A 20552-nucleotide genomic window follows, 5' to 3' on the forward strand; every position below is an offset into this window, starting at 1 on the left:
CTCTGTTCTAAATGCTTTAACAAAAAGGATTCATTTAATTTTCATAAAATGCTAAGAGGTAACTTCTGTTATGATTTTTGTCTTTCTAGATAGAGAACCTATAGCATGGAGAAGCTAAGGTACATGGCCAAGGTCATACAAGTAGTAGATGGCAGAAATGGAATTCCAACCCAGAGCTCATTATTTTACTCTATGCTATGGGAGGCTGCACTGATTCTGATCTACCATGTAGGGGGGAAATATAATTTTCTCTCTACCCTTCCAGATTCTTGGCTGAGACCTGCCCCCCCCCCCCACATAACAAAAGATTAGCAGGAGAAAAACAAACAGAAGTTTAATAACATGGACACCTCCTGTATCCATGAGAGATACAGAGGAAAACTGGTCCCTGACTCAGACTCTTGGGATTTCCTAATCTGTAAGAGTAATGGGGGCATCTTCCATTATAATATTTGGTCTTTGGTCCTAAGTTCCTGAAATGGCTTCAGAGCCATAAAGATGATACAGGTGTCTTATTAATAACATTCCCCTTTCAAACACAGCTGAGTTTATATTAATAAGGGGACTTTTGGAAATCCTGTAAACATAGTCACCAGGGGAACCAACCACAATTAGAGGATTGGAGCTTTCAGCCCCAACTCCTGACCTCTGGGGAGGGGAGAGTGTCTGCAGATTGAGTTCAATCACCAATGGCCAATGATTTAATCAGTCATACCTATGCAATGAAGCCTCCATAAAAACTCAAAAAGATGGGGTTCAGAGAAATTCTTTCTATTCTGTGTTCACCAAGGCCTTTGTTGATCAGCAATCATGCTTGATGAGTACACGGAATCTTGGGCCATTGTGCCTGGAGAGGAACCTGAGCTTTGAGCTTTGGGTCTCCTCTTCACATTATTGCTATGTCATTCTGAAAGATTGATTAGTGTCATATGATGTCATATGATTTTAAAGAGTACCATTTAAGCAATGGGAGAAAAATCTTTTCTAGATACTCTAATAAAATCCAGTATCTGATTCTGGGGACTGGAATCCAGTAACTGGGCTGCCTTCAGTTACTGGTCACAGCACTAGCAGGGCCCCTGGGCACATCCTGATGGTAGTTCTTTCACCTTGCCTTGAGTTGGGTCTGCATCCCTTCTAACTTAGCGCCCCCTCTATCAGAACTACCAATTCATAGCCACTGGCTAACATCATTCTCTGTATGTGGTGCCAACTCAGCAGTTACTTATCACATTGAACTGAATTGAATTGAATGATTTCTAAATATTTCTCTCAAAGAATTATCCACTACCATCAGTATGGTACGAACTCTCTTTCTTTCCAGATCTAGCTTATCCTCAAACAGTTAAAGGTCAAAATAGCCCTCTGACCAAAGTAGCTTCAGTAGTGACTGGCCTCTTGACAGAGAGGCCTTTAACTCATTTATTTTTATTTTTTAAATTTCTATTTTATTTTTTTAAAGATTTATTTATTTATTTTAGAGAGCATGTGAGTGAGGTTGGGGGCAGAGAGAGAGAGAGAATCTTTAAGCAGAGAGTTGAATATTTAACCAATTGAGCTACCCTACCTTAGTTTCAGTTCAGGTCATGATCTTGGGGTCATGGGATAGAGCCCCACATCGGGCTCCGTGCTCAGCAAGAGAGGTCAGTTCAAGATTTTCTCTCTCTCTCTCTCTCCCTCTCTCCCTCTGCACCACCCCCTGCTTGTGTTCTTTCTCAAATAAATATATAAATCTTTTTAAAAATTAAAAATAAAATGAAGATATAGTTTATAAACCATGAAATTTATACTTGTGTTGCAACTATCCCTAATATCTGATCCCAGAATCCATTCATAGCCGTGGCTTCCCATCTTCCCTCTCTCAGCCCCTAGCCATCACTTTCTATCTCCATGAATTTGCCTATTTTGGGTATTTCACATAAACGGGACCATGCAATATGTGGCCTTTTACCCTTAACTCACTTCTGATTTCAACTTAACAATTTCATCATTGACCTAAATAATTCACTGATAATCACCAGCAGGGAAAAAATGAAATGAAATGAAATGAAATAAAATAAAATAAAATAAAATAAAATAAAATAAAATAAAATAAAATAAATAGAATAAAATAAGCTTATTTCAGAAAGGTTCAAGCCAGATAAACACGGGCACCTATCTCCAACATTTAAATAAGAACTTGTCGCAATAATATTTAGGTCTAACCCTCCCTCCACCATATCTCAGTGATTCTGATTTTTTATTACCTGGAAAATACCAACAAATACAAATCTATGGTCCAAATCCACATTTGGCCCCAAAGAGAGTTTCACTCTGGAAATACAGAGCACAGGTTCTGGAGTCCTAGTGCTTTGGTTCAGATTTTCCAGATCTCCTCCAATTCCTGGCTATTTGATTTAGGGCCAATTAACTACCCTCTCTATTCTTCCATCTACAGGTTTGTAGCTCCAACTCCATAGAGTTGGAATGAGTGAAACTGGAATGACTTAGTGCCTATCAAAATTATTGGAAGGAAGCTTGTCACCCAACATGCACTCTGTAGCTATTATTATAAGAACAGATTGCTTTAGAAATGTCCTATTGACTAGAGTTAACGTGGCTTACACCAGAGAACATTTCTCACAATTCTCAGGACCGTAGCCATCTTCACCAAAGGTGATTGTCATATCCAGGACAGAGATTCAACATCTGTAATAACCGGTATCGAATTGCGAGAGGCTGGGGAGGGTGTCTGATGCTGGAGTGAAGACAGAGAGCCCTCCACACACTCTGGGGGGCATCCGTTCACACACCTGTAGGAAAGCGTTTCCCCATTTCACCCCTTGGCAAACTAGATGCCAGCCTGGCTTCACAACCACCATCTGAATCATGTCCTTTCTTACTCTCCCAAACCAAAATCAAGCAGGAAATAAACACGGTTATAAGACAGCATTTTTTTAGACTCCACCCAGTTCCAGAGGAGTGAAAGCCTCTTTCCCTTTAGTGAAATAGAATATTAAGGCAGAAATTGTTTAGATTTTGTGTATCTATTACATTCCCTGAAAAGGGTAAATGGACCGGAACCCGGGTAAATGGCCCTGCACTAACTAGTCGCCTCCGTTTGTGAATCTGTGTAGCATGAGTACGTTAGACGAAGGGATGGCTTGGCTCCTTTCATCTCTTTAAACTCTGTTCCTTTTTCTTCTTTAATTATGCAACCTGGGCCTAACGGATAGTCCAGAGCTCCAGAGCTTCGCTCCAGTACCAAAAGGTAAGAATGTTATGATAGATCTACTGGGGAGAAAAAAAAAATATGCACGCAAGCCACAAGAGCGATTCATTTGCCCCGAAAAAGGTTTTGCTGCTACAAATTTTTGTCCAGAACATTTGAGCCAGCAGTAGTTCAGTCTAGACGCAAAGTGGCCAACATGCTTTGAACAAATCTGCTTTTAATGTGTGGAATGCTCTTGTTATTATTCTGAGTGATTACACAAACTGCCCAAGCTTGGGCCATGCCCGTCATCATTTATTACGGAGATGCTTATTGCGGATTTAATCGCAGCCCATCTGAGACAATATCTTCAGCCTTACGAATTCAAAAGAAAAGAGATGTGTTTTTGGCACCAATTGATAGAGTTTCAAGATTTCTGTAATAGATACATACACAATCATATTGCTGAGTTGAAAGAAATGTGTTTCCAATAAGCGGTATTTACTGGGGTTTAACAACGGTATAATAGTTACCTGTCTATTACATGGTACTCAGAGCTAAAGAAATGTGTTTCTAATAATCAATTGGCATTTCAAATAATGTAAGATAACTGCCATATGAAATCTGAACCTCGAGACAGCCCACGTTACAGACTTGCTCTTGAGTCTCATTCATGAAATCAAGGTAGCAGAGATTGGCCATCGTGGAAAGGATGTGATCATCAAAGAGCTAGAATTTTATTCTCTTCTCTTGCACATTCTCAGCTTTTGTCTTTTTGTTCTTGCTTTTCCTTTACTTAGCATGGATTTCATGATACCTTGTACTATAACTTGCAGAGACTACATTTGGTCTGTATGGAGAAAATGGATCCTTCCTCCCAACTGAGAAGGAAAAGAAAAAAAAGTAACGGAAAAAGTATCTTTTTTTTTTTTTTTAATCCACACCTGGAGAAAGAGACGGGACACATCCCAGGGCCACCAGGATGGACCTGTGGTGACAGATTCTCATGGAACTAACTCTCCCTACAGCTTTGCAATGAGATTTTCACAAATCATTTCTTCTTCACGCACCTCACATTTATATGCTGTTGTGTTGCCAATTATGTGTCAATAAAACTGGGGGAAGAGAAAAGAATTTCATCCACTCTCTCTCTCTCCCTCAGCCTCCTGGAAAGCAGCCTGCTCTTCCACACCGCCACAGGTGCCAGCTTCTTCATTCATACATTTGGCAAATATTTATAAGGTGCCTATCTTATATGAAATCACTCTACCAGGTATTAATGCCACAACACCAAAAGGCAAAGTGTCTGCCTTCAGGGAACTCTTAGAAGGGGAAGGATGAGACAATCCATAATGACAGCAGTGCAGGCTAAGTGAAGGGTGCCACCTATGTGAGCACAAGGGGGCCGACTACCAGCAGCCACCTAGCTGGCTTCCTTCTGTAGAAAATACAGTCAGAAGGGTGCAAGACAAGGACCATCCACATAATGATGCTGATTAAACATTGCTCTCCTGTGCCTTGTGGCTTACAGAGCACCTCCCCACATAGTCCTTCACTTCCAGAGCCTTCTCCCTCTCCCTGTGCACACCCCTCCCTGCCTGGCATGCTCTTCACCCTCTCTGTAACCACGTCCTGTTCATTTATCATGTATCTTAGCTCAGACAACACCACCTCGAATGGGTCTTCCTGACTGCCCTTTCAGGAGTGGTGTTTCCTAACACCAGACCCGGTTTTCCCCCAAATATTAAGCAGATTCTCTGCAGATCTTGTGGGTCAGATGGTTTTGTTATCTGCCTCCTCTCAGTAGAATCCAGGCTCCAGCGAATTCCAACCCTAGTTCCAACCCGCAGTCCTCACAATATGGGAAGAGGATGATTGGACAACAGTGAGGGCTCAAATGAATGAATTTACAAGCCTGTCATGCCACTTAAGCCCTAGAGCAATAGTCACTTGGGGAGCCACTGTTCGAGACTCCTGGGGGCAAGGGAGTGCTCTCTTCTTGAGCCAATAAGACGATGTTCGGGGTGGCTTCTTGCGCAGAAGGCTGGACATCACGTGTGACTGGCTGCCCATCACAGGTGTGTTTCCCTGCCTGCCCAGCCAGCACCTGCTCTTCGGAAGACGCAGACTCAGTGTACCGAGGATCCCCAGAGTTCTGAAGAGTACTGAAGATCACCAGTTCTCCCCTCCATCTGAACCCTGGCAAAGAGTGCTGACGCCCAGGGTCTCCAGCCGGACATGGCCCAATGTGGTATCTCTGCCCCTGGCTAACAGCAGCCCCCTGCACCCCAAGAGCAGGGGAACAGATAACTAGAGGAAGCACATGGCAGAAAGTATGCTCCCGCGATGCCAAAGCCTCTTAGGAATGAGAGCTCATTAAGAGCATGTGCCTCTCTTCTCCCCACCTCTGCCAAGTGTCAGCCTTCATTAAAGGACTTGGGGAAGATCAGTTGCAGAATGCGGAGAGTCTGGGCCAAGGCGGGAGTTCCCTCCCCAAGCTCCGGAGGGCTTGGTTAGCATTTCTGCGGAGATTGGCAACTGTGGTTGAACTTGTCAGACCGTGAGCTTTCCTGAGGATTTATCCGCCCCAACACGTGCACCTTTTGAAAAGCAGGGATCTGTGGAGAGTTGATTCATTCCTCCGTGGGGCCTTCTAATTCTGCCTCCCACCTCTGCTAGCCTGTCCTCCCCTTTCTTTGCTTTCGGAATTCTCAGAGCCCCATGATAGGAAGTGTTCTTCGTTGCTCAAGGTCAGTATTTTTTGGAAGAAACAGATTCCAACAGCAATAATACACTAAATTTCTATGGTCCTTTGACAATGGAAGAGTCTTATTTTTCTAAAGGTACTTTGGAAGGCATTGCCATACACATATGAGCTTACGTCGAGTTTTCAGCCTAATTGAAAATGGTGAGACGGGAACTTTCCAGTTTTACATGAAAGAAAAGTTGTGGCTCAGAGAGGTTTAAAGGTTTGCCCAAGGTCAAACAACTGATGAGGGGTAGCAGGGACAAACACAAGACTTCTCTTCTCTCTACTGTCCCGTCTTAGTAGTGAGCTCTCGGAAATTTCCCTCCAAGACATAGTTTAGAGAGACAGAAGTTGAAGAATTGCCTCCTAGTTTGGGAAACACTCCTTTTCAATCTAAAAAAACACAACAGCGCATTTGCAAATAAATCGTGAGATTAAATAAATCAGCGGACATTCACATATAAGCCTGTATAAATGCAGCTCGCACAATGAGGTGTATGTGGTTTTCAGATATTTTTAATATTTCAAAATATGTCCCTAAGGATGAATTCTTTGCAAATACACACTCAAGTTTCCTTCTCTTTAAAAAGGGCCACAATTTTGTAATTTGATATTTTAAAGGAAGTGATATATAATTTTTACACAGCTTATGCTGTTTTACATGGTATTAAAATTATTGCTTGATATTTTAAGCTTTTGTGAATACTGATCCCATTTCATTAGTTTTATTAATACGCATAAAAACAATTTAATCTGAACTCTACTAATTTGAAATTCATGACCACTCAAACATAGACGTTTACCTTTGTTTGGCTAATGGGGAAAACATGTAGGCAGATGGAAAATGCAAACCCTACATGTTTGATATACTTAAGAAAATACATATTTCAATCTCTTTAGAACCAGCTGCTTCTGTTATATGTATATCTTACTTATTTATTCATTAAGACCAATCCTCCGGGGCTCCTATGTGGCAACAATTATTGGCTTAAGTAAAAAGTATGGTATAATCTTGAAAGTACTTTTTATAATTCATGTTTTCTTAAAACTTCATTTGCAAAACTTTACTGTTCGGGCTACTAGTTCAGATTTGTGATATTTAATAGCACTGAAAGAATGCAGAATGGAGCCCAACATACCCGGTTTCATTTCCAGTGCTGACTCTTTTTAGCTGACTGTCCTTGGACAAGTGGCTTCATCTTCATGAGTCTCGTCGTTGTCCAAGCTGGGACACTTCCTAGAATAAAAGAAGTGTTTTCAATAAATGACTCTGGAAAAACAAGCATAATCAGAGACTGGCCTGGCAAGCCAGACAGAAGGTTACTCTATCAAAATGTGACTCATTTTTCAAGCTTCTGGTCTTTGGCATATCTGGGTTGTCGGTGGATGCTGTTTTGTTTCCATTTTTCTATCCTTGACTTCAACTCTAAGGAATCAAACGTAGCCAAGCCTCAGGATGCCATCTTGAATCTGTCCCATTAGTTGTAAGAATATTCTCATTAAGGTTACACGTTCACATGGAGGAAGCCCTAATGTCAAATTTAAAACTTCTTATGTAATTCAACACTTTTCCTCTCCCAGATATCAGACCTGACTTGAGGCCCTCGGGAGCAGCAGAGTTTGGAAAGGGCGAATTCTGTTCTATGTCTCTCATCCTTTTCAATCCTCCTTCTTCTGCTCAGTTCACAGTATCTGGCTCCCCCAGGGTCAAGGTTGTAGAAATGGAAATTGTAGGAAGGGGTTTTATCCCACCTACTTCAGGCTTCCTGAGGCCGTATGCCCACCATGCACCCCACACTTCATCAAAAATCTGTATCAACTGTAGTTTGAATTTGCAGCCCTTTGGCTAACAGTGTTGTTGAATATATTTTTACTTGCACCTCTCTTCTGCAGATTACCTCTTTATATCCTTGGTCAGTGGATCTTTCTTGACTTTTTAAAATCAGATTTTCTTTCACTTTCCTAAAATTAAAAAAAAAAAAAAAAGATACAAACCATCTCTGTGGGGCAACTGGGTAGGCTCAGTTGATTAAAGTTCTGACACTTTTTTTTTTTAAAGATTTTATTTACTCATGAAAGACACACACACAGAGAGAGAGAGAGAGAGAGAGAGAGAGAAAGAGGCAGAGACACAAGCAGAGGGAGAAGCAGGCTCCACGCAGGGAGCCCGATGTGGGATTCAATCCTGGGATTCTAGGATCACGTCCTGGGCCAAAGGCAGGCATTAAACCACTGAGCCACCCAGAGATCCCAAACTTCAGGCTCTTGATTTTAGCTCAGGTCATGATCTCAGATTTGTGGGATTGAGCCCTATCTTGGTGAGCACAAGTCTGCTTAAAATTCTCTCTCTCCCTCTCCCTCTGCTCCTTTTCACCCCCACTCGTGCTCTCTCTTTTAATAAATAAATACATACATAAATAAAGTCTTAAAAAAATCCTTGTGCCTAGAAATGAGGATGATTAACATTTTATAACATTTTCTCTATCTATCTGTAGTGGAGGAAATGAAGCACTGCTGATAGAGTTGAAATACAGATTAACAATGAATGCTAACTAGTACATTACTTGCGTGTGTTCTAAATTTATATATATGGTAAAATACCATACCCATCTTCTGTAATGCTTCTTCAATCAACAATATGCTTTTTTAGCTCTTCCCATTATATATGTTAAAAAGAGAAATATGTATTGGTAAAAGTTTCTTTTGTTACTTAAGGGTCAACTTGTGGACAAGATTATTTAAAGCCTTGTAACTGCTGTATAAGATTGTACCATGTTTGCGTTCGGTGGTTCCAAGCAATGCTCTCCATGTTTGTGTACAAATATTTCTTGAGGATAATGACTGAGGATGGAATCTCTGAGTGATAAGATTTATGCATTTCAGTTTTACAGGCTATTGACAAAATGTTCTTCGTGTTAGTCATAAAACTTTCTGCCCCTGTTGGCAAGGCATGGCACCACCTATTTCTCCACATTCTTGTCAGCGAGTGATACTGCCAAACATGGAAGTCTGTATCAATTTGATGAATGAGATGTAAAAATGGGTTTTAATTTTTAATTGTCTGATTTCATTCCTGCTTTGCTATCCATTATTCGATTAGTATCGAATGTGAACCGTGTTGTGTTCAATGGCCACTTCTGTGTCTTCATTTGTAAATTCTTTATGCCTTTTGCTTTGGGGGTAAGAGTTCCTACTTGTGTTTTGATAGATACACATTTACTGAGGATATGTGCCTTCATTTTGTTCCAGCTCACATTTTACTTTTAAGTTTTCTTGTGGTGTTTTGGACACTTGGAAATGTTAGTTTTTTGTTTAGTTCGATATTGGCCTTTTTTCCTGTATGATTTACCTCGCGACTTTACAGTTACTCTATTTGGATGCATGAATGGGGATTAATATGACAAAGCTGTTTTTCAGATGAGGAGGGACTTTTACAAAAGAACACATAACATAGGGGCGCCTGGGTGGCTCAGTCAGTTTCACGGCTGCTCAGGTCATGATCTCAGGGTCCTGGGATCGGGTTCCCTGCTCGGTGGGGAGCCTGCTTCTCCTTCTCCCCCACTTGTGCTCTCAAGCATGCTTTCTTTCTCTCTCTTAAATAAATGAATGAATAAATCTTAAAGAAAAAAGAACACATACCTTATACCTTTAATATTCTCCAATGAAGTAGAATTCAAAATTATGTGAAAAAGGGAATACATAAGATGGAAAGAAATTAAAATATTATTATTATTTTTTTACCACATATGTAATTTTGTTTTGCTGGGGTGAGGCCCCATTCCACTAGTGTAGCGACTCAGCTAGTTGATTTTCTCCAGGCACCAGAATAGTCTCAGTTGAATGAACTCCCAAACCATGCTTACTGGGATGATTAGTTATCTCTGGATTTCAGGTCAGAAACAATAGAATACTGCTCAGAGAACTGTTCTGTGACAGGGTGACTTTGAGTAACATGTTCCTCGTAGTGTCTAGATAACCAACAAAATAAAGGGACTCCAGGTGTAACCTGACCCAAACACCACATGGAGAGAAGGGAAGTTTTCACAGAGAGAAAACAACAAACATAAGCATAATCAGCCTTTTCTGACAAGTGACACTAGAAGCTCCTAGGTTCACAAAGTGAGCCTTCTTGATACTATGCAGAGACATTCTCTGACTGACATTTCCTGTGTATAAATTCTGCTCCATCTGTGATTGTCGGAATTGATTATTTAAGAGCCGGCAGGACGCCGTGCTTTTCTGGACCTGGCGTGTGTCTCCGTCACTGCCTCCTAGGGCACAAGGCTTCGTGCAGTGCATGTTGCTCTTCTGTGTCCTTCCAGGACTGAACACCTGAAACGAGGCCAAAGTTTCATGGGACAGACTTGCACGCTGTGGGACCTGGTATGGAGAAAACACTAATTGGCAACTAGATCCTCCATACACAAAAGTCCTGAGTATGTTATATACTCTCCAGCGATTGATTGCTCTGGAAAAGTAAGGAGACAAAATGTGTGACTATATATTAAAGTGGCTTCAAATTCAACTTGTTAACTCCCCACCTTAGAGGCACTCTGTGATGCCTTGGCTGAAAACAAGCTTTAGACTCACACAGAAACTTCACAGCAATGCCGGATACCCGCCACTAATCATCTCTAGGGTTTCAAGTGTAAATATCTTCTGCCACATTTGGGGCAACCTCATTATCTTATTTCTAATGATTCTTTGAATGAGGAGTATTTTCCCAATTTTCCCCGTAGCTGTTGGGATAATGTAATCACCTCTGTTGCATGCAGAATTCCCTTCTGTATCTGTTGGCAGTATCCTTCCTCACTCCAGGGGTGGATGGGGCAAAGGGCAGGTAGTGTCCTGTGCTCAGTCATGAACCAAGCATCTTTAACGCAACTTGCTATGTAATCCTCAGGACAACCCTACAAGTTTGATGTCATGCTGCAGAGCTTTTACAAAGCAGGCTGCTGAGATGCAGAGGGGCCATAGCTACTCAGTTTGGATGTGGGCAGTCCAAGGTTCAAACCCTGCTTATTGGACAATAAACTACTTCCACTTTTAAGGTACATGTTGATGCCCTCATTAAAAAAGAATAATTAGGTGATCTTGGCCAAGGCGCATTATCTTTCTTGGCCTCCTTCATAGTGCATAAAATGAGAGGGATAAACTAAATAATCAGGAGCATTTATTTTTTAAACTCATGAGTCTTCCAATTTTATAAAAGAGGAATAGAAACGTCAATGTTTTCAGATCAGTAAATGATATAAAGAGTTGAACTGTCAAAATGAGACAAAGCCTTGAAAAAACACATTTGAAGGTATGATATCCCTCCATTTAAAATAAGACATTCCTAATTTTAAATTTCGTCATGTACAAAATCACCAGAACATTCACAGTGCAATTTTCACTTCTTTTAGTAACAGTAATTTTTTTTAACATTTATTAGTTTATAGTCCAGTCTTTTTTTTTTCTGTCAAGTATTTGCTTAGGTTTATGCTGTATTAAGATCAAAATACCAAATAATAAATTGGCAGTTCAATAGAAACATAAATATACACAAATTTTAATTAATTTAATTATAAAAATATATAGGAATTAGCCTAATGAGAAATTTGTAAATTCTATACCTACAAACTGAGAAGAAAACTTGAGTGACTACTTGGAAATATTTCCTTGGAAGAAAAGGTTTACTATAGAAACGTGATAGATTCTTTTTGAGTGAACATAAATTTAATGAATTGCCAAAAAATTCTTCATGGTTTCTGGGGAAACTTAATACGACAATTTTAATATTTACCTGGTGGAATAAAGCAGTAAGAAAAGCCAATTGAAAAAAAGAAAGTATGTGGGGTTGCAAAAGTACTCTTGTCCAGTTTCCAGTTGATTGTTGGTTTTGGTTCTTAAAACTATAAGTCAAGTTTTGTTGGAAAAGGTAGAGAATAGATGCTCTGGCTTATCCAGCAAATCAATTTAACCTTCTAAAAATTAAATTGGGGGTATCAAGGAGTCTGGTCATGGGTTGTTTAAAGCACCAAAGAGTGAGATTAGATGCCTTAAGACAAAAAGTGAAGGCACAGTTGTGATGGATTATCACAGAGTTGTCTCATCTCAACACTAACTTTCGATGATTCTAGTAATCGTGTTAAGTGGGAAGGTATGTTGCTCAGGATGGAAGTCATCCGTGAGCATATAGGCTAGAGAGGTAGGAAGCTCTGCTGCAGAATATCATTGGATTTCCTATTCCAGATCACATTTTTTCATTGGTAGAATGATGCTCTCATCCTTGTGATCCAAGATGGCAGCATCTATATTCCAGGCAGTAATTTGCAGAAGGCTAAGCAGAGGAAGAAGACAAATGTCCCTCAAAGAGGATTCCTGAAAGTGGCCTTCTTCTATCACATACATGGACCAAACTGAGTCACATGCTACATCCAGATGCCAGGAAACACTGGAAATTTTGTCCCCTTGTGAGGAATCTGGTACTCAGCTAAAATTCTACTATCCTGGTAGGAATGGGTATTAAAAGACAATCAACAGTCTCCACCACAAAGGGAAGGGTGATCTGGGCAAATATTACCATTTGGGATTTTGGAATATCTTTGTGAAATCTCTGAAACAAGCACAGATGAGGATATTTCTTGGCTCCCTTGGTGTGAATGCAATCAGGAAACAACCCCACATCTCCTAACATTCCTTCAGCCAGAGTCCCAGCCCTCCTATGGTGTTAATTTCTGTTACTCCAGAATTTAAACAACACAGCTTTAGGTAAAATAAGCTTCTGTTTTAGGAAATGAAAAAATAATAATAAATATAATTGATGAAGTCATAGAATCATGGGGTATATAATACCTTAAACCATTTTAAAGCTGGGAAGTCCAATAATATTGTTTGGAACAGCCACCAATACAATGCAAGAAATTCCCAAAATAATTAAGTATTTTTCTAAATCGTTATGCCTCTAATGTTGGCATCACATTTCACTGGAATACCCCCTCGTTGGATTCCCAGTACGTGTAGATTCATCTTGGTAAGGAAAGCGAACGCTAGCTCAACACGATTTAAGGACCACAAGAACGCGTCCTGCCATCAAAATCAGACCAACGACCGTTCAACTGTTGTAGAACCTGTTTACTCCCAGCCCCTTGCTGGGTTTTCTCATTATCAATTGTCCTGGTAAACCGTTAATCCCGATCACTCACTTGGCTTTGAAGGATTTCTTTCCTCTTTCCCTTTAATCAGTGCAACCAAAGGAAACCACAACTAACTTCGACTCTCAGGTATCAAAAGCCGTCTCCCAGGTTTGTGACAGGTTGAATTGAATGTGTACAACAGAAGATGCAGATTGATGCGTGGGCAGGTCTGGTGCCCAGATGGCTTCATCAGTCTTGTTTTGTTTTTCAACTGAGCCAACATACAACAATCAGGATATTTCACATAAACATCTAGGGTCCTGGCTTTTCTTAAAATGTCGGGAGATATGACAGTTTCTGACTACATCCCTCCCGCACCCTCCCGACACATGAGAGCAGTGAATAGGAACTGAGGAATGACCATTCCCTTTACTACATACTCTCTAGGTCCCCTCAGACCTGGACCACTCCGTGTTGTCTCCTTGATTCAGAGACCAAGCATCAGTTGCCTTGATCAGTGCACAAGGAGTATTGCTTTTCTCACTCAAGGGAAACTCTTCCTTCTGACCATGTCTCTATCAAAATCGAGAAAGCCAGAGAAGCATTAAAACCATCTCATGTTTCAAGAATCATGTGAGGGAGCACACAGCTTTGTGGAAGTCCAAGACTTTTAAATCATTGCGAATCTTAAATAATTGCAAATGTTATTACTTTCCTGGCCCTGGTAGGTATTTGGGTTTGAGACCGCTGGGGCACAGCTTACTCCTGAGACATGCATATGATGGAAAATCTGACTTGAAGTCTCATCTAACAAGATAAACCATCTCTGTAAGTCCGTCCATCCCATTCTGCATTGTAAGATGGCTCTGCGTCTAGGTGACTCTCTCACACCCGTAGCCGTGCTCCTGGTCCCGTTCATGCTCAGCATCTGGGAGCCATGTTTCCAAAGCTACGCCTATCTATTTATCACATCTCCACTCTTTTTCTGCCCAAATCCCATCAGCTATAAAGAAAACTGCTCTTCCCCTTAGCTACTGCTTACTCTGCCTTTCTGCCCAGATCCTAAGGCAGATTGTGCATTCTCTGCCTCAAGCTTTGGATCACATGTGCCATCTGCTTAAGCCAACCTTGACTCGTGCAGTATGAGGTCCTTGCCAACAACTTCTCCAATAATCCTCTAATCAAGATGACCAATGGCCCCCTTCTAGTCACTTCCAGTTACTTGGATTTCCTTGAACTTTCTGGGCCTCTTAGCAACATTGATTTTCATGGTCTCTTGAGACTTTGCTGCGCTTGGAGTATATGACAATACATGCTATAGATTTTCCTACTGCAAGTCACTGTAAGTGACTTCCTTTGCTTCTTTATGTTTTCCTCTATATTTACATTTACACTCTAAATTTTCTCCTCTGGAGACTTCACTGATATTCATGGCTTTTATTATTCTATATGCTTATTTTATTTTTTAGGATTTATTTACCTTATAACTGGAATTTGGTACCTTTGGAGCATTTTCACCCATTTTGCCCATCCTCCATCCCTGCCTGGAAAACCATCTATCTGTTCTCTGTATCCACGAGTTATTTATTTACTTATTTATTTTTAGATTCCACATATAAATAAGCTCACCTATAAATGTAGTATCTGCCTTTCTCCATCTGATTTAGCCTCATACCCTCAAGGCAAGATAACTCCATGTTGCCACACATAGCAGGATTTCTTTCTTTTTTGATGATTAAATAAATATTATCCTGTGAATCCATGTGTTTCGGATGGCCCCAACATATACAACTTCACAAAATCTTTTACCCAAATGTGTGTATAGCCTGTAAGATTCTGAAAAGTACTCTGACAATTAGCCGAATGACTCATGCAACATCTGCCCAACAACTGCTAATGTTGATATTATTATTATTACTAACCCCACATCAGGAATAAACTCTAGAGAAGTTAATGTGTGCTTGCTCACAAAGGATTAGGAATTTGCATAAGTTCCAGCTTACTGGCTGAAGGACCATGGTGCCAGGAGACACAGCAGTGGACAAAAGTGATTGGGCATGGTAGGAAGTCCATGTGATGGTGGAGACAGACTTTTAACTCAAGGACCAGCTCTGTCACTTACAAGTTGCATGACTTTATTAGCTATATTAAGTGGTTGCTCTGACTTATATTAAATAATTGCTCTGACAGTATTATGATGAAATGACTTGAAGCTTGGGACTGGAACATAGTTTTTTGTTTTAGACATGAAGAGGTATGTGAGAGTCTTTCTCTACTGATGTTATTGCTTGTCCTGTCTATACCACTGGGTTTTTCTGCCTTCCTTTCCATACCCTCTGTTCCCCCATGCAGCCTTGTCCACTAGCATGCTGACTATCACCTGACTCTTAAAACTCCTGCTGGGGGCTTGGACTGTCCTCCTGTCCTCTGGATGGTGACTGGCCCTCTGCTCAGCTGCAGCCATAATGTTACCTATCTACACTGGTGTTTATCATTCTGGATATGCCCTTATAACTATGGCCTATCTTACAGGGAGCTCCCTAGGATACCAAAGTTAGGTTTCACTGGTGACACTTGACGGTCACTTCAGAATTTCTACACAGGAGGGTCCTAAGCTCAGCCTTTTGTTTGGGGGCAGGAGGGCCTTTCCTAGGAGGCTTTCCTTAAAACCCCACATGGAGAGCAAGTATATTGTTTTTACATACATTGTATGTTTGTTCAAGGTGATTTGGAAAATTTGGAAAAAGACCTGCTCCCCAGTAATTGTGAAGCATCAGGTACTCTCCTCTGTGTGGGGTAGTGGCCCAGCCCCACAGCCATGTTGTTTCCCCAGTCCTGACCCTGGTTTGTTTATCCACCTTCTTCCCTGCATCCCTTTACTGGTGGTTCCACAGCACTCACTGACTCTCCTGAGATGTAACATATTCCTCTAGAAACTATCTCATTCTTCTTTCTGTTAACAAAATGATCACCTGTCATCTGCACTGGTTCTTATCTTTCCTTCACTGAATGGGTCAAGCCATTCACTAAATTCAATAGACTCATCCTTTGTCATTCTTTTTGTCCATGGGATCAGTAATAGTGCCCCTCTTTCACTTCTGATATTGGTAAATTGCGTCTTTTTTTCTTTTATTCCTGTTTAGCAGGGCTAGAGGTATATCAGGTTGTGTTGTTTGTTGTTGTTGTTTTAGATTTTATTTATTTATTTGAGAGAGGGCAAGAGCAGTGGAGAGGGGCAGAGGGAAAAGCAGATTCCCCGCTGAGCAGAGAGCCCGATGCAGGGCTCAATCCCAGAACCCTGGAATCATGACTTGAGCCAAAGACAGACACTCAACCACTGAGCCACCCAGGCTCCCCTAGGTTTATCAGTTTTATGGATCTTTTCAATGAACCAGTTTTGAATTTTGTTGATTTTTCTTACTGTTTTCCTGTTTCCAGTTTTACTGATTTTGATCTAATCTTTACTGTCTCTCTCCTTCTGCTTCTTCTTCTTTCTTTTAAGATTTTCTTTATTCATGAGAGACACAGAGAGAGGCAGGGACATAGGCAGAGGGAGAAGCAGGCTTCCTGCAGGGAGCCTGATGTGGGACTTGATCCCAGGACCCCAGGATCATGACCTGAGTGAGCCAAAGGCAGATGCTCAACCACTGAGCCAGCCAGGTGCCCCTTTCCTGCTTATTTTAACTCTAAATTGCTCTCCTTTCTCCAGTTCCTGAGAAGGAAGCTTCAATGATTGCTTTTCAAAACTTTACTTTTTAAATATAGGCATTTAAAGCTACAAATTTCCCTCCACTCAGTGCTTTTGTTGTGTCACACAAATTTTGAGAGACTGTATTTTCATTTGGTTTAGAAATTTTTTAAAATCTATTTTGAGACTTACACTTTGTGTTATTTAGAATTGTGTTGTTTAATGTCCAAAAATTTGAGAATTTTTTCCACTATCTTTCTGTTCATGATTTGGGTTTAATTTCGTAATGATCTGAGGGCATACTTTGCATGATTGTTATTCTTTTAAATGTGTTAAGGTTTGTTTTATGCACCAGAATTTAATCTATTTTGGTGAATGTTCCATGTGATCTAGAGAAAAATGTTGTAATTGGCTGTTGTTGGGAGAGATATTCTATAAATGCCAAAGAGAACAATTTGATGGATAATACTTTCAGGTCAGCTATATCTTTACTGATGTTTTGACCTATCATTAATTGATAGAAGGGTGCTGAACTCTCCCACTATGGTAGTGATTTTTCTATATTTCCTTAAAGTTTTTGTTTCACATATTTTGTTGCTTTGTTGTTAGGTGCATACTCATTTAGGATTAATATATATTCTTGGACAATTAATGCCTTCTTCACTATGCATTATGTCTCTTTATCTCTAATAATTATCCTTGATCTGAAATTGCTTTGTTTGAAATTAACATAACTATTACAGCTTGTTTTAATAAGTGTTAGCAGGGTATCTCTTTCTCAATTCTCTTATTTTTAATCTATATGTGTCTTTAATGTACATTCCTTGTAAATAACATATAGTTGGGGTCTTGTGTTTTATCTACTCTGACAATCTTGTCTTTTCAATCCTGTATTTAGACCATTTACATTTAACATGACTATTGATATAACTTTGTTAATACCTAGCATGCTTGCAAATGTTTTCGTTGCTCTTCATTCCATTCCTCTTTTTCTGCCTTCTCTGCTTTTAACTGAACATATTATATGATTCCATTTTATCTCCTTCCCTTGAATATAAACTATACTTTAAAAAAATAGTGGTTGCCCTAGAGTTTGTAATATACATCTTTAAATAATCGAAGTCCATCTTCAAATAACACCAAACCACTCCACATGTATTACAGGTACCTTATAACAGAGTATCCCTAATTTCTCCCTCTGCTCTTTATGACTTTGCTGTTATTTGCTTCACTTATCCACAGCTATAATAACAGAATATATTATTGTATTAATAGTATATAATATAATAATATATAAATCATATTTTATATTCAATATAAATATTATAAAATATTAAATTATATATATTAAAGATTTTATTTATTTATTCATGAGAGACACAGAGAGAGAGGCTTAGGCAGAGGGAGAAGCAGGCTCCCTGTGGGAAGCCTGATGCAGGGCTTGATTCCAGGGGGATCCCTGGGTGGCTCAGTGGTTTAGCACCTACCTTCAGCCCAGGACATGATCCTGGAGTCCCAAGATCGAGTCCCACTTCAGGCTCCCTGCATGGAGCCTGCTTCTCCCTCTTCCTGTGTCTCTGCTTCTGTCTCTCTCTTTCTGTGTCTCTTATAAATAAATAAATAAAATCTTTAAAAAAAAAAAGGGATTTGATCCTGGGACCCCAGGATCATGCCGTGAGCTGGAGGCAGATGCTCAACCACTGAGACACCCAGGTACCCCATATAAAATATTAATTTATATTAAACATAAAATATATTTTCTTCAAAGAGTTATATTTTCGATCAGCTAAGAATAATACAAATAAAATATTTTGTTTTCCTTCATGTAATTATTCTCCAATGCTCCTCCTTTCTTTCTGTAGATCTGAGTCTCTAACTCATTTTTCTTCTGCCTGAAGTGTTTCTTTTCTTGCAAGGAAGGCCTGGTGGTGGTAAATTTCCTCAGTTTTTATTTGTCAAAGAAGGTGTTGATTCCCTCTTCACTTTTGAAGAACAGTTTTGCTGATTTAGAATTTTGAGATTGTTGTTTTTGTTTGCTTCTTTTTCATACTTTTAATATGCTATTCTATTCTCTTCTTGTTTGTGTGGTTTCTGATGACAAATCCACTGTAATTCTTACCCTGTTTCTCTATTAGAAAAACTGCCCCATTCCCAACCTGCTTCAAGATTTTCAATTTGTCTTTGGTCTTCTGCAGTTTGAATATAGCTTGCATCGATGTCAATTTTGGGATATTTACATTCCTTGGTGTTCGCTGAACTTCTTGGATCTGGGATTTGGTTAACTGTTTCAGTTAACATATCTTCATACTTACTGATTCTTTCCTAAGCTGTGTCCAGTCTACTGAGGAGCCCATCAAAGGCATTCTTCATTCTGTTATAGTGTTTTTGAAGTCCAACATTTCCTTTTTATTTTTTTTCTTTAGTTTTTACTTATTTATTCATGAGAGACAGAGAGAGAGAGAGGCAGAGGCACAGGCAGAGGGAGATGCAGGCTGCCTTCAGGGAGCCCGATGTGGGACTCGATCCCCAGACTGGGATCACGCCCTGAGCCAAAGGTAAACACTTAACCACTGAGCCACCCAGACATCTCCCTTTTCATTCTTAGTGTATTCATCTTTGTTTTCTTACCCCTCTTTTTTTCTCATGTTATCTATGCCTTTGTTAGAGTATATTAATATAATAATTAATCTCAATGATTTTAACTTCTCAGTCTGATAGTTTCAAATCTGTTTCTATATCTTAGTGTAGTTCTGATGCTTGTGTTGTGTTTTTACATTGTGGGCTTTTTTTTCATCAATTTTTGTCATGCTTAGTAATTTTCTGTTGAAAGCCAGACATGATATAAAGAGATAATAGGAACTGAGGTAAATAGACTGTTCATCTGGCTAGATATTGAGCTATGTTTAATGGTTGCTGTAGTTGCTAGAGGTTTCAATTACCTCTGGCATCCTTGTTTTTATCTCCCCTGTTGACTTTGGGCTCTCTTAGGAACTCCTTAGATAGAATATGTGTCTAGTAGCTCTTTCAGCTGTGATCCACTGTTATTACACTAGAGCCCTATTGGTATAGTGTCACAGTGTGGGGAAGGAAGGTGTTCTATGACTTTATGATTTAATCTCATTCTTTTAATGTGCCTATGTCCCTGTGCTGTGACCTTCAGTGTCATAGGCTGGTGTTTCTTAGCTTCCTTTCTCCTCCTTACACCCTTAGGTAGACAGAAAGTATACAGGAGGCTATAATCACAGAAATGCCCATCCCCCAGGTAAGATAAGGCTCTGGAAAGTCTTTTCCCTAAAGATTAGGACTTCATTACAGAGACTGCTCAGGCTTATTCCACAATACTCCTTTCCTCTGCTTACCTGGGCTGTGAGGAGATATTTTTTAGCTCTTCATTCTGACATTCTGACATTCTGACAACATGATGGGGTTCCTAAAGGTAAAACCTATGAAAGTATGTCCCACCTCCTAAAACTGTGGCTTCCATGATTTTCTCACTCTTGGGCTGGTCTATTCTTTGTCTCCATCATTTCTTCAAATTTAAACATTCCTGCTACTTACTGGCTCCAGGTAACAGATCTGAGCTGTGACTCTCAGGATGTCTTTCTCCAGATTTTGAAGTTTGCTCTGCGACTTCAATTCTCTGACAAGTCCATGAAAAGCACTAATCTTCAGTTGGTCCAGCTTTGTCTTGTTGTAAGGATAAGAGTGACAACATTTAAGCTCTTTCTATGTCAGAGGTGGAAGTAGGGGATTCTAATTCTTTGGAATCATTTCTTCATGTTCCATTTCAATTAAGTGTGTGCCTTT

At 40.0% G+C, this 20552-nt stretch overlaps 1 long non-coding RNA gene across 17 annotated transcripts in view; it reads left to right on the plus strand.

Moving 5' to 3' along the window:
- Window positions 1-20552, plus strand: part of LOC102156000 — an 88567-nt gene that overhangs the window by 26949 nt on the left and 41066 nt on the right. For 7 of the 17 annotated variants that reach the window (XR_005359551.1, XR_005359543.1, XR_005359548.1 and 4 more), the window contains one exon: window positions 3216-3250. This is a non-coding gene — a long non-coding RNA (uncharacterized LOC102156000). Of the gene's footprint in view, window positions 1-89; window positions 120-3215; window positions 3251-3990; window positions 4306-20552 lie in introns of those variants that run through there. The other 10 variants (XR_005359554.1, XR_005359557.1, XR_005359550.1 and 7 more) reach the window with 8 other exon arrangements.

This window comes from Canis lupus, chromosome 5, assembly GCF_011100685.1.
Source record: "Canis lupus familiaris isolate Mischka breed German Shepherd chromosome 5, alternate assembly UU_Cfam_GSD_1.0, whole genome shotgun sequence".
Taxonomy (NCBI): domain Eukaryota; kingdom Metazoa; phylum Chordata; class Mammalia; order Carnivora; family Canidae; genus Canis; species Canis lupus.